Below are 13,734 nucleotides of genomic sequence, written 5' to 3'. Positions count from 1 at the left end.
AATGCAATTAGTCAAGGAAGATGATAATGCACATTTGTTTCTGCAGTTTTACTCATCCTTCCATTTTTCCTTTCTAATCTGTTATGTATAGCTTAATATGTCTCATAAAAAATACATGATACTTTCTACAGGGTACAAGGTGAACTATTTAAGTTTCCATAAAAAGTCTCTGTAAGCTGACAGAATTTAATCAGAAAATGAGACATCTCACCATTGAAGAATTTGTTTTAGATATTATACATTCTACTTTCTGTTTTATTGGCCAAGATAGCAATACATTTAGTTTATTACCAATTAACCTTTCTATTTTGATCTATGCACTGGGATTTCTCTTTTCTAAAGTTGATGAGAAACACCAGCCAAAAGAATGAGCCTCACAGGCATTTTCTTTCTAAACTGAGAAACCCAGAAAAGTGGTTTTGATATTAGGATAAAATAGAAATTACTGAACTCCCCTCAAAGAGGTAAGGAATATATAAATTGTAGAAAACAAATTTGCATTACCTGAAATATATTTCTTTTGGAATTATAAATTCATGAAATTGAAATTGCTATGAGATGCCTGTCATCAATAATTTTCTATGTGAGAACACAGTAATTTATTGATACAATTACTAATATTAGTAGGATTAATAATAATAGTTCATACTTGTAATTATCTATAAATGAGAAAGATAAAAAATGTCAGCCTGTCTGTAACCTCTAAGACACAATGGTGGTGAGAAAGAAATCAAAGAGAAGAAGAGAATAGAGGGAGAGATGGAAAGAATAATCCATAAACTCTGGGTTTTTCTATTACTTCAATAAAATAAGTCAAATTCTCAATGAGATCTGACCTTTGAAAACTGTTTAGCATGACTCCAGGGGAATGTTGGGAGGATTAACTAGCTGAAGCTTGCAGAGAGATTTCAAAGTTCCTTGTGTGTTATTTATTCCTTGGTTTACCAGTTCAGTTCCTTTTTAATTTGATCATATTTGGTGGGATGCCAGAGCCATGATAAAATATCCAATAAACACGGGTTTCAAGTAAAATCACAAGCTATTGTTTGAGGAGGAAAGATTGAGGTAGTTCTAAAAGTGTAGAGGTAATTCTGTGCGTAGACATGCTATTTTTAAAAGTTTTTATAAGTTAAATCACTTCAAAGAGCAGGAAACGGACCCAAAGAGATTAATTGATTTTCTAAATATCAAACAGCTGACTCATAATTTTGACAGTTTTTCACTGGCATTAGAGATCCTGGCTTCAAAGTACTTGATCACCTTTGGCATTATAATTTGAAGATGCTGTTATGGTTTGGAAGCTGAGTGGGATGGAATTGGTGAACTTTTTCTAATTACTCAATTGGTGAAAGAACTGTGTGTTTTATTCTTCTCTTATCATTGGGTTTCAGATTTTAAAATATTGTTTGGATGGAAAAAAACTTTGTAGAAACACCTCTTTCTCATGTCTCATTTATTTATTCTTTAACCCTTCATTCATCAATTGCAATATGCTGATCAGCTCTTGGGAGAGGGAGCCATAGAACCAAGCCCAGTGGCACTTTCTGGAGCACGTCAGAAGTAACACCCATCTCTCTGCAGAGGAGTTAGGCAAATAGGTGCTGGAGCCATAATGCCTACATTCCAAATCCTGACTTCACCTTTGGCAAATGTCTTGCCTAAAACTTATGGTAGTTTTGAGAATTGAATGAATTAGTACATGTAAAGGATTTAAAACCCTGAGCACATGGTAAGACTACGTAAGACAGTTTCTTTGTTGTTTTTTATTCATTGATGTATTTTTCTTCACTGTCTCTGTAGAATTAAAATGTGAATTGGCTGGGTATGGTTGCTCATGCCTGTAATCCCAGCACTTTGGGAGGTCGAGGTAGGTGGATCACCTGAGGTCAGGAGTTCGAGACCAGCCTGACCAACATGGTGAAACCCTGTCTCTACTAAAAAATACAAAAATTAGCCGAGCATGCTGGCAGGCACCTGTAATCCCAGCTACTCTGGAGGCTGAGGCAGGAGAATTGCTTGAACCTGGAGGGTGGAGGTTGCAGTGAGCCAAGATCACACCATTGCACTCCAGCCTAGGTGACAGAGCAAGACTCCGTCTCAAAAAAAAAAAAAAAAAATTGTGAATTCATACAAGTTTTGCAGGAAAACTAGATGGCGAGAAATTAAATTATTTAAGCAAGATCATTTTTGTTTGTCTATGCAACTTCTATATTGCCTTTTCCTTTTTCCCCTTGTAGCCTATGTACTGTTTGGGAAGCAAACTCCACCCACTGTCCATGAGTAGGCTAGGACTGGCTCAAACCAGTCAGTACATTATATTTCTCCTACTTTTGTTATTGGCTGAGGGTGGAGTGCATGATACGAGCCAGTCTAACCTTGGTGAATACCAGGACTCTTGCTTGGATTACAGAGCTGAAAGTAAAAGTGAAGCACAGCCTTCATTATTTAGGCTGACAAACAGCCTAAAGCTGTAAGGATCTTCAACTACAGAATAAAACCATCATCACGAGATGGCCAAAAAGAGAGATGGGGAAAAAATTGGTGTTTTAAAAATTTTAATTAATTTATTTACTTTTGAGATGTAGTCTCGCTCTGTCACCCAGACTGGAGGGCAGTGGCATGATCTCAGCTCACTGCAACCTCTGCCTCCTGGGTCCAAGCAATTCTCATGCCTCCACCTCCTGAGTAACTGGGATACAGGTGCATGCCACTGTGCCCGGCTAATGTTTGTATTTTTAGTAGAGATGGGGTTTCACCATGTTGCCCAGGCTGGTCTTGAACTCCTGGCCTCAAATGATCCATCTACCTCGGCCTCCCAAAGTGCTGGGATTACAGGTGTGAGGCACTGTGACTGGTCAAAACATGGGTCTTTAATAATATTGCTGAACCACTGACTCAAACAACTTTAAAGCTCCCTCTACCTCTTGACTTTTGAGTTATGTAATCCCCAAGGTTCCCTCGTATTGTTTAAGCTAGTTTGAGTTAGATTTTCTGTTACTAGCAATTGAAATCTTCTTGCTATGATACTCTATATGGTCAAAAAGGAGTCGTGAATACAACAATAACCACAACAAATAGCCTTTATGGAGATTTGCTCTGCGTCAAACACTGCTGTCAGTATTAATCTTTACAACAAGCCTGTGAGACAGGTATCATGACTCTCAATCATTAGCACTCTAAGTGTGGGACTCTGCATAACATATGCAAAGTATCATGGCTGCAGATCTTGCATTTCCAACATGACCTGTTTTGGCCTATTTTGTGATTACGTGTGTGTGTGTGTGTGTGTGTGTGTGTGTGTGTGTGTGTGTGTGTGTGGCTTTTTGAGATGGAGGTCTCTCTATTAGTACTGATACAATTTCTAATAGGATTAATAGTTCATACTTGTAATTCTCTATAAATGAGGAAGATAACAAATGTTAACCTATCTAACGTCTAAGACCCAATGACAGTGAGAAAGAAATAAGAGAGGAGAAAGGAATAGAGGGAGAGATGGAAAGGATAATCTATAAACTCTGGGCTGCTGTGCAGTGACCATTATCAAGTATGATCATAGCTTACTGCAGCCTTGAGCTCCTGGACTCAAGCAATCCCCTATTTAGCCTCCTGGGTAGATGGGACTACAGGCATGCATCACTGCACCTGGCTTAGTTTGAGATAATATTTTTGCAGAGAACAGATGTATAAAGTCTAGCTAGTCAGGCTCCTTTTCCCTGCTTCCTCCAGATAATTTTTAAACTGAACACAGAACATATTCATTTGGGTACCATACCGCAAATTAACAGTTGATTAAGTCCCTTGTATATTTCAGTTTGAATTTTTTGTTTAAGGGTTTTGTTTTATTTGATTTTTTGGTTGAGGGTTTAATATGAGAAACTATCTTTCTTGGATTTGAATGCTCACTGGTTTTTTTCTATGTCATTTGTTATAGTCAGGATATTAGAGTCATTTGAAATAGACTACTCTGGCAGAAGGGCAAACTATCTTCTGGTTCTTTGCATACTTTGGGTTTTTTAAATAAGTGCTTGGAAAGTTTATTCCTTAGGAATGAAGGCCTTTTTCCCCAACCCCTCTTACACCAGTCAAGGTTCAATCAGGAGACAAAATCAGATAGTAATTAGAACAGGGAAAGTTTAGTATAAATAACTATTAACTATACCAGGTGCTGATCTATAAAGGAGTAAAGATACTCAAAAGGATATCTGGGGCTTAGGGAGGGTATCTAAAGAAGGAACAAATGTGGGAAAGAGAACCTCTTTCCTAAGGCCGGAATTCAGACCACAGTGGAAAAGGTGTGGTTGTAGACCAGGAAATTCCAGAGAAGTGTGCTTGGTTGCCCAGGCCAGAACCGGTCCACAGATGCTGGGCAATGAGTAAACCACCCCTCCAAAGTGCACGTGGGCCAAGGCTGGGAAGCTGACTTTCGGGACACCTGTGAGATTCATCGGGAAGCTGTCAATAGGAATGCCACTGCAACTCGATGAGGAGCCATCAGTATGTATGCCACTGCAACTTGATGGGGTGTCACTAGAGCAACCTTACATGCACAGTTGGTAGCCATGAGATAGGAACAAGAACAAAATAGAAAACACCAGCACCAGGAAGAGAAGCCCTATTCCTCTTGTCGTGTTTCTCCACCTCCCTATACAGACAAAGCTTGACACTGTTGTCACTGCAAAGAAGAAATATTTCAACATTCCAGCTTCATTTTTGCCAAGCAGTCAATAAAAGGTGGCTTTGAAGCTGGGATGCAATACATACTTAGCTGGCACACTTTTGAATGCAGGGGATAAGTTTTCATTATACCCTGTTATGTCAACATTCAGCAGTAGCTTTGTTTAAGTATATTACTTACATTATATGAAGGTCAGTGAAGCAGATGTTAACTATAAAATGTCTTTACAGGTGTAGTCCCCACCAACATCTTGGGGCTCCTCAAATCTTCCTTGAATGATGTCTGAAATAGGTTAGATCTTTATTTGTAATATAATACTTTGACCCCAGTTAAAATATAACTACCTCATGAATGAGAACTATTATACTGTTATTGGCTATTAAACTTTAAAATGATTGAAGGTGATAAATTACCCCAAGAGGCTGAGGAGAGGACTTTAACTGACTCCCTGTATTTTAATCAACATTCTCTCTTGAAACTTTTGACAAATGGTATCAAATCATCTTCATGAGCTCTGAGTATTCTCTTATTTTCTATCCACTGAAACATGGTAAAACCCTGAATATGCTCTTGTCTGAACATATGTTTATGTTAATGAGGAAAGTTTACTTTATGTAGGAAGAAAAATTGTTTCTATTTCTGACATGATAAGATGTAGGAACAGGCTACAAACTTCAGACTTTATGTGATAGAACATTTGAAGATAATGAAAGTTTATTTCCTCTTCTTGAAAGATGTTAAAACTTTATAAAAGACACAGAATTCTAAATTGACTTTTTAGGTTAATTTAAAATTTGTTAGGGGTATGGTTCAGAAAGTTTGTGCAGCTATAAGATATAGAACACTTAAACTTATAAGTAGCAGATTTTTTTTCCCCTTCCATTAACCAGTTTATTTGATGTGCTATCTGCTAGAGCTGCCATAACAAAATACCACTGATCAGCGGGCCTAAACAACAGAAATTTATTTTCTCACAGTTCTAGAGGCTGGAGGTTCAAAATTAAATTGCTGGCAAGGTTGATTCCCTCTAAAGGCCTTGAGGAACGAACCCATTCCGGGCCTGTCTCCTTGGCCTGCAGTTAGCTATTCTCTTCTGCTCCTTCACAGGGTGGTTCCCCTGTACAGGCAGGTCCCTTGTGACTGTGTGTGGCTAAATTTCCTCTTATAAGCACACCAGTCTGATTAGATTATAGCCTACCCTAGTGGCCCCATTTTAACTTGATCATCTCTTTAAAAGTTCTATCTCCCAAAACATTTTCTGAGGTTAGGGGGGTTAGGGATGGAACACACGAATTTGGTGGGACTCACTTTAGCCCATAACATTGGATGAACTAAGCATGATATATGCAGAAAGCACTAAATTTCTTTTCTCACCACTGCCTTTTATCTGTGCTATTTGAATTTCTAGATCGGCTGTTTGGGTGGCTTCTTAAATTCATAATGTGTGTTCTTAATCTTCTCTGTTCTAGGGTTTCTGATGAAAATCAGAAGCAACAGAGAAAAGCCTATATATACTGCTATATGCATCAGTAATTTTACTACTGAGACAATTTAAACTCAAAGTTTAGATTCAGGTTATATCTATAGACAGAACAAGAAGGTTTGATTTGTGGACTTGTTTTCTCAAAGTATTGCTTCAGTCAATGTGGTTGGACCAGTTTGGTGTGTAGAATTATTCTCAGAGACATTCATCATTCTTTCAGGGTGGCTCCCAGACAGGTGAGTGGATAGACTGGGTAAATGGGAGTAATTTTGTAGGTAGGGCTGACAAAGAAGATTTCCAAGAGATCTACTTAAGGTCTCTTAGGCCTTCTTTCCCAGGAAGCCTGAATCAAGGGGCTTCACTTAGCATGCATCTATCTCTGGTCTGTGTTCCTGATCCTCAAATAATGACCTAATTCTGTTCTACCATGTTCCTAATTTTGGCATGTCCACCAGACTCAAACAGCCTGTGTTCCTGTGATATTTCTGCTTTACTCCTGATTTCAATTATGTTTCCAATCCTGGATTTACAATCTGGGCTTGATTCCTGCTACTCCCTTGCTTGAGTTCTGTTGTCTGTGGCCTTGAATTGCTTGACTATGAATCATTCCATTTCATGACTCAGCAGGAAGCACCCTGCCACTGCTTTCACAGCTTGCCTACTCGTAAAGATTTCAGAAGTTTTTATTTCTCTAATTTCAAAAGCATTTTCTTTGGTTTCTTCTTTATTGTCATTGAAGCCAGTTTCAAAGCATAGGAAAACAGAGTTTTGCCTTCCCTACAAATCCAATACAACTTCTTAAAAGTGATTACAGAATTAAATCCTGACAGCGACTCAGGAACTTGTTTCTCTTCTGGATACTTATCCTGTGTGGGCTGCTCATAAATGCAGCCCATACCATGTAAAGTAATCAGTGGCAACTTGGTGGGAATCAAACATTCATATTCTGGAAAAACTGATAAAACAAAGTTCTCTTGTTTAGGGCTGGCATTTCCTCAATACAGAGGAAAGAGGACTGTCATAACTAGGATATCATAGAACCTATCAATATGGACCAGCAGGTAGGAGAAGGAAGCTGGGATGGGGCAAATAGATATCAGCCTTCTAGGAACAGCTCGTGTCAACTGCAGAGAGCATGGAAAGGATGATAAACCTGGAAGTGGTTTAGGTTGGTACTGATTTTCAAACCAGATTCATTCTCTGCACAAAGACCCTAGTCTTAGTTATTGATGAAGAAAATATTACTTGCTATCAAAAGTTCCTCCTGTTACTTAAGCCTACAGTAGTACCTAAAGTGGAGTGTATGGACTATTGTTTATGATGAAGTTTTTATCAGACCAGGTGAAATGAGAAGGATAAGGCTAGTGTAGTGATTTTTCCTATAAAGCTAAATTTATTCACTTTTAAGGAACTGCTTTTTATTATGAGATGAGTTCCCTCCTAGTTATGTTTTGGTATTAACATGTGCTTTTAAAAAATAAAACAACACTGTTAATGGATGGTAGTTATTTGTTTTTATATCTTTGCTTAGCTAATTAAAGATTAGCAATCTTATATCAGTCCCCAAATTGTTTTTGAAAATATTACCTAGTTCATAAAATCCAAATATTTTGGAAGTTCTGATTGAAGCCACACACTATCCGGTGATATAACAATGGAGAAAGGAAAAGGAAACCTAATTAGCAAGAGACCATGTTCTTTGAATGATGGCAAATAGAGGGTGGGGCAAAAATGGCATCAAACCCCAGACTCAGTTTATCCAGAAAGTTTCTCTCTTCACTGTGGTGCTTCCTATGCACTGAATATAAAAGTGGGTTATCATAAGTGGATTGTGTTTTTCCATAGGAGCAATGCTTTAATTATGGGACATACTTTTATCCAAAGACTCAACATCAAATATATCAGAAATGGTAAACAATGTCTCACAAAAGAAAAAAGAACTGCAAACAGTTGAATTATGTTCTGCCCACAATTAGAGGTGAAAAAGACCATGGATATCCTTGCTATTTAAGTGTGGTCAGCTGGTTGGTGAGTGACATCAGCATCATCTGGGCAATTGTTAGAAATGCAGACTCTCAGGGCCCTGCCCCTGCATTTCTGAATCAGAACCTACATTTTAGCAAGATCCTCAGGTGATTCTTATGGACATCTGTTTGTTTTGTGGAGGAAAACCAGGACCAAAAGGACCAGCAAACAGAACAAAGTCTATTATGACCCCACAATGGGAATAATCTAAGGGCAAGATTAGGAGATGAGCCCAGGGCAGGTAGGGCACACAGGGCCAGGTTAAGACATCAGGAAGGTTGAAAGGAACAGCTGCTTAATAGGAAATGCTGCTGGGATGTGCCTGGAAAGTCATGGCAAACTCACAGGGCTCCTTCTTGGGAACAGATGATGTGGTTCTTCCATAATCCCATCCAGTGTTTTGGCTGGAGTTGGGACTCAGAATAATCAGTGGGGAGCACAATGGGAAACTCTGACATACAGTAAATAAGAGGGGAAAATGTAGTCAAATCTCCCTCCTCCTACATCCCTCAGGCTGTTCATTAAAATCACCCAGAGAGCTTTACAAATGCCCCACCCCCAAGTGCCTGGGTGCTACCCATGGAGATTCTGATTTAATTGGACTGAGGTCTGTCCCAAGCATCAGTAATTTAAAAATGTCCTCAGTTGATGGTTATATGTGGTCTGCATTGTAAACTCTGAAACGTTATTGCTTTAAAGACCTGAAAGGGAAAAATAGTAAGTATTTACAATCCATAAAAAAGCAACTCTGCTATAGCATAAATATATGCCATATGAATTAGTATAAAAATTGGAGTAAGCATTTAATTAGAAATTTTATTTAATCATGTTAGAATCTGGAATGATGAGGGGGAGCTTGGATTTGAAGGTATTTTAAACCACAAAGTATTGTGTTTTCATCTTATTTAAATTTCCTGTTGCAAACAGATACTCAGAAGTATAAATAGGGATTAAGACTCGGGAGGCCTGGATCTGCTCTGCGACCTATTGCTAGTGATTAACCGTTGTTGAAACTGATGAATGCGTGGGTGAAGGTGAAGAGTGAGTGTTAATTAGACTGCCTTGAAGTGGAGCAGCTCCACAAAAGGCTAATCTTGGAAGCGTGGAGATTCTTTTTTATTACCTTGACACCTAGTTTGCAAATTCCTATGAAGGGAAGTAGCAAGAAGCTAACTTTTATTGGGCGCCTATTCTGGGCCAGGCTAGGTTTTCTCATGTCATTTTCCCAACTACCCTTTAGATATTTTTCAGAAGATCAAGCAGGCTCAGAGACTGAGTAACTTGGACATAGGTAGTAAATGACAGATACAGTTTTTGAACTCAGGTGTGCCTGTCTTCAGAGCCTATGGTCTTTCTATGGCACACATGCTGTGCTCTCCAGAGAACAGAGGAGCCTGCTATAGCATCTTTCTTTCTCTCCTTCTTCTTATTTTTTTCTTTTTTTGAGCAGGATCTCACTCTGTCACCCAGGCTGGAATGCAGTGGCATGATCATGGCTCACTGCAGCCTTGAACTCCGGGGCTCAAGCCATCCTCCTATCTCAGCTTTCCAGGCAAGTGGGACTACAAGTGTGCACCACCATGCACAGCTATTTTAAACAACATTTTGTTGATATAGAGTCTTGCTGTGTTGCTCAGGCTGGTTTCAAACTCCTGCACTTGAGCAATCTTTCCACCTTGGGTTCCTAAAGCAGTGGGATTATAGGCATGAACCACCATGCCTTGCCTAGCATGTTTATATCCATAAAGATGTGTCTCACACAAAATAGATGGCTGCTAATTATTTAAGAAGGAACAACTTACTTATGAAACATATATTAGCTGAAGGTCTACAGCTGTGCCTTACATCATGACAGTGGGCCATGGCCATGAACTCTATTTCCCTTTACTTCTCCTCATCTTCTATCATTCTCTTTTTGGTAATTCTTCAACTATTCCCACCCTGTGGTATGCTTCTTCTCTCCCTGTGGAGCTGAAGAGCCAAATGCTGACCCAGCTCCCAGATTCCCTTTAGCTGCTGGTCCTGGCCTGGCAGTCTTTGGAAGTATAGTAGAAAGGTCAGACTGACCCAGGTCTGAAGGTACCCAAGAAAAGCCACAGATGCATGGTGCTTGAACCTTGATATGAGTTAGACTCAGGTACAGAAATGGAATAAAACTGTAGGCTCTGTTGGGGGTCAGAACACATACTCCAAAGCATAGTACCTTGGGAACTGAGAAAACAGCTGAAGCAATAAGGTAGTTCTCTGACTTCCTTCCACGTTTCTCCCCTGAGAGCTAGCCATCAAAGAAGTCTGACCTCCTTCTCCTGAAAGTAGGTCATAAGATCCTCATGTGACAGGTGTCCTGACCTATACCCCAAGGGAAGGAATGTCACACAGAAAGGTCAAGAAGAATCTGAACAAGTAGGCCTTGTGGAGTTTCCCCCAGTTTGTTACCATTAGCTCATACCCTTTTGTCCTCCAATCATTTCTGCATGACTGTCCACAAAAATACACAGTTTTTCCTAGGTCTTTGGTTCTTCATTTCTGAAACCTCTGGTGTCACATAAACCTTTTATAAAATAAATTGTATGCTTTTCTCTTGTTAAACTGTCTTTTGTTATAGAAGTGTTAGCCATGAACCTTGCAATGGGCAAGGAAAGAAATCTTCCCACCCACACAGCTACTACATTCTAATTTAGAGATTAGTTAAGTCTTCAATAGTTAACATGATGGATTCCTAAGACCCTGTATATTTCTGAATTATTGATGGGACTGAATAAAACAGACTGTTCTCAAAAATTTATTCTGGGGCTTCCTCTTCCATATGATTTGGTGTATTCAAGACTACTTGAATCACTAAGGCTGAGCTCAGGATAATTTTTTTTTGATGGTATCTCCACAAAATGGGTGCTAAATATTGAATAACCAAAATGAAAGCTGTAGTTTTGCTGGAACTGAACTAGACAATGTCCTAGAAATGAGTAATTCTATTAAAAAATCAGTGAATTGATAATAGCTGTAAGAGATTTCCACAACAGAAGCAGTCCTGTGTTGGTTTGGGACAGCTGTATGGGCAAGTGATTGTCACAAGTTATGGTTTCAATACTAAGCATAGTGTGAGCACTCATTAATCTGGTGAGGATTAGCTAAGTGGAAAATAGTTTTATAACTAGTTGGAAACTTAGTGCATTACTTTGAGTTCTTCCTACCTCCAACTTAATGTTTGACTGATTTCCTCTTTACTCAGAATTTACATGAGAGTAATGAGAATGATGATAATATTTATGATTTGTTAGACACACAACTGTCCTAGATACCTGTATATATTAGTTTTGAAGTTAAAAGCTCATAAATAGAACTTACTGTAGCTAAATAGTGTCAACTGACATCTTTTATTCCAATGCTGTGCCATTTCCAGAGACACCAGCATCACTGTTACTGAGCTTCCCTGGAGCTGTGCTTGGGTAGGGCAGATGTTAGAGCTGGAGATTGTTCTCTGTAAGTCACAGAAATACAAGCCATACTCTTTTCAGCTGTCTGTGTGCACTGAAGAAACTGAATACTAGCAGTGGTCTTGGCAGGGTCTTGGCAGGGAACCTTTGTTTCTTAGTACAGTCAAAAAAGCACAAGAAAAGGGAACAATTCTGTATCCACAAGTCATCTGTTATATTGAAGCATCTCCTGGCGGACATTTTTGATGAGGTGAAAATCATGCAATGAAGGAGCTTTAAAATAGGCAAACTTATAGCTGATTTGTTCTCCCTTCTAGCTTTTACATTAACAAAAGAACAGATCTGGGTGAGGAGAGTTTGGGCTGAATGTTGGCTGGTCCTCAACCTCTTGCCTGAGCTGCTGTGTAGTGCACCTCCTGAACATTTCATGATGTTCCTGACACAAGATATGGTGCTGTTTATAAAATAAAGGTGTGGTTTAAGAAGAGTATTTCATCTTGAGAGCCTCTATATCATATGTTTACAAGGTAGAAGGAAAAAATTATCTCTTCCTAACTTGAAACCCTAAGAATAACAACTACAATAAACAAATATATTCAATTCCAATAGGCCAGTTGGTAACTTTTGCACTCAAAGCAAAATGTATTGTGAATTCTAAGTTTGGCCACGTAACCCGTGGATTTCCAGAGAGGGAAAATGAGGGTACCTGAGGCCATAAGGGAAGAGAGAGAGAACGTGATTTCTAGACTGAGAAGTGAATTAAGAAGTCTTGATGAAAAGAGGTTACATATTAGTGGGAAGATGATGGGAAACAAAAAGATCATAATGTATTAAAGTGAAATCTAAGCCCCATGAGAAATCAAGGTAAACAGAATGAGTCGCCTTCACCTATTCTCTTGTTTCATAATACTTGCAAAATAGGTGTTGTTAATTTAATTAGTAGAACTGTTAGGCAGAGCCTGCAATTAGGATTTCCAAGCTCTGTCACAGTCTATCTATTTAGCTTAATTGTAGAAAAAATGCAATGTTGAATATATTTCTTTAAAAAAATTGAGGGAGACGACTTTCCCATAATCTGACAACTCTGACATTTTCTATTGTAGTTTTTCTTTCAAATACAGAAGATATTTAGTTGCAATCATGTACACGCAATTTTGTGCTGTACATTTTTTTCTATTTTCTAATGCATATTTTTGTATTGCTTAATTTTTTTTAGTGATAATTTATAAAAGCTGAAAAATATTCCATTGAGTTGATGTATTGTACTTTAACTGTTTTTCTATTGTTGGATATTTAATTCAAAAATTCTTTTAGACTTCTTGCCTTTTAATAAAGGAAATTAAACTATGTGTATCATTAAGATATACTTGTTCTTTAGAAATTATCCTATTTAACTAAAAGTATATATTATATCTCTTGCTTGTTTGCCTTTTAATAAATGGCTTATGCTTGTGTCTTGTATTTTATGGGACAATTTATAAAATAACATAATTATTGAAATTCTATTGGTGATAATTTCAAAGGAGCTGTTCTCAAACCTTAGTGGCTATAAGAATCACCTGTGGTACTTGTTAAAATGCATATTTCTGAGCTCTATCTTCAGATGTTCTGATTAACTAGATCTTGGGTACTGGCTGAGGCATTCTCACGTAGGGGGTTATATAGCACAGGTAGGTAAGCACTGTCTTTACGGAAATTTAGGATATCATTTAGCACAACGTTAGTCAAATTAACCACAGAATGCTGGAAAATCTTTAATTGCATTTAGGAGAACTTTTTAAGGCAGCTTGTAAAATCTAATGATTCTTGTGCCTACAAGCAGAAAGTCTAGTTTGACTTTATGTCAAAACTCACTGGGCAGCAAAGAGGAAGTTAAGGCCAGGAGAATGAAGAAGAGAGCTCCTACCCCTGAGGTGGAAGACAGAAAGGGTAGAAGACTTGCCGGCTGCATGTTTGAGATGATGAGAGGTCTGGAGAAGATGTGAGGACTCACGAATCATAGATCCGTACTCTTCTCCAGCTACAAAGTGATGTGATAAAGAGACAGCAAACCTATTTGATTTCTTAAGAAATCTAAACAGCAGTTTCAATAAAAATAGTGTTTAAACATATTTAGT

At 38.4% G+C, this 13,734-nt stretch overlaps 1 long non-coding RNA gene across 1 annotated transcript in view; it reads left to right on the top strand.

Annotated features, from left to right (window-relative positions):
• LOC134756648 (uncharacterized) overlaps positions 1-13,734 on the top strand; it is a 64,218-nt gene that overhangs the window by 30,118 nt on the left and 20,366 nt on the right. The gene's annotated exons all lie outside the window — the stretch shown is intronic.

This window comes from Gorilla gorilla, chromosome 11 (genome assembly GCF_029281585.2).
Source record: "Gorilla gorilla gorilla isolate KB3781 chromosome 11, NHGRI_mGorGor1-v2.1_pri, whole genome shotgun sequence".
Lineage (NCBI taxonomy): Eukaryota > Metazoa > Chordata > Mammalia > Primates > Hominidae > Gorilla > Gorilla gorilla.
This window is presented reverse-complemented; position numbering and strand designations above follow the sequence as displayed.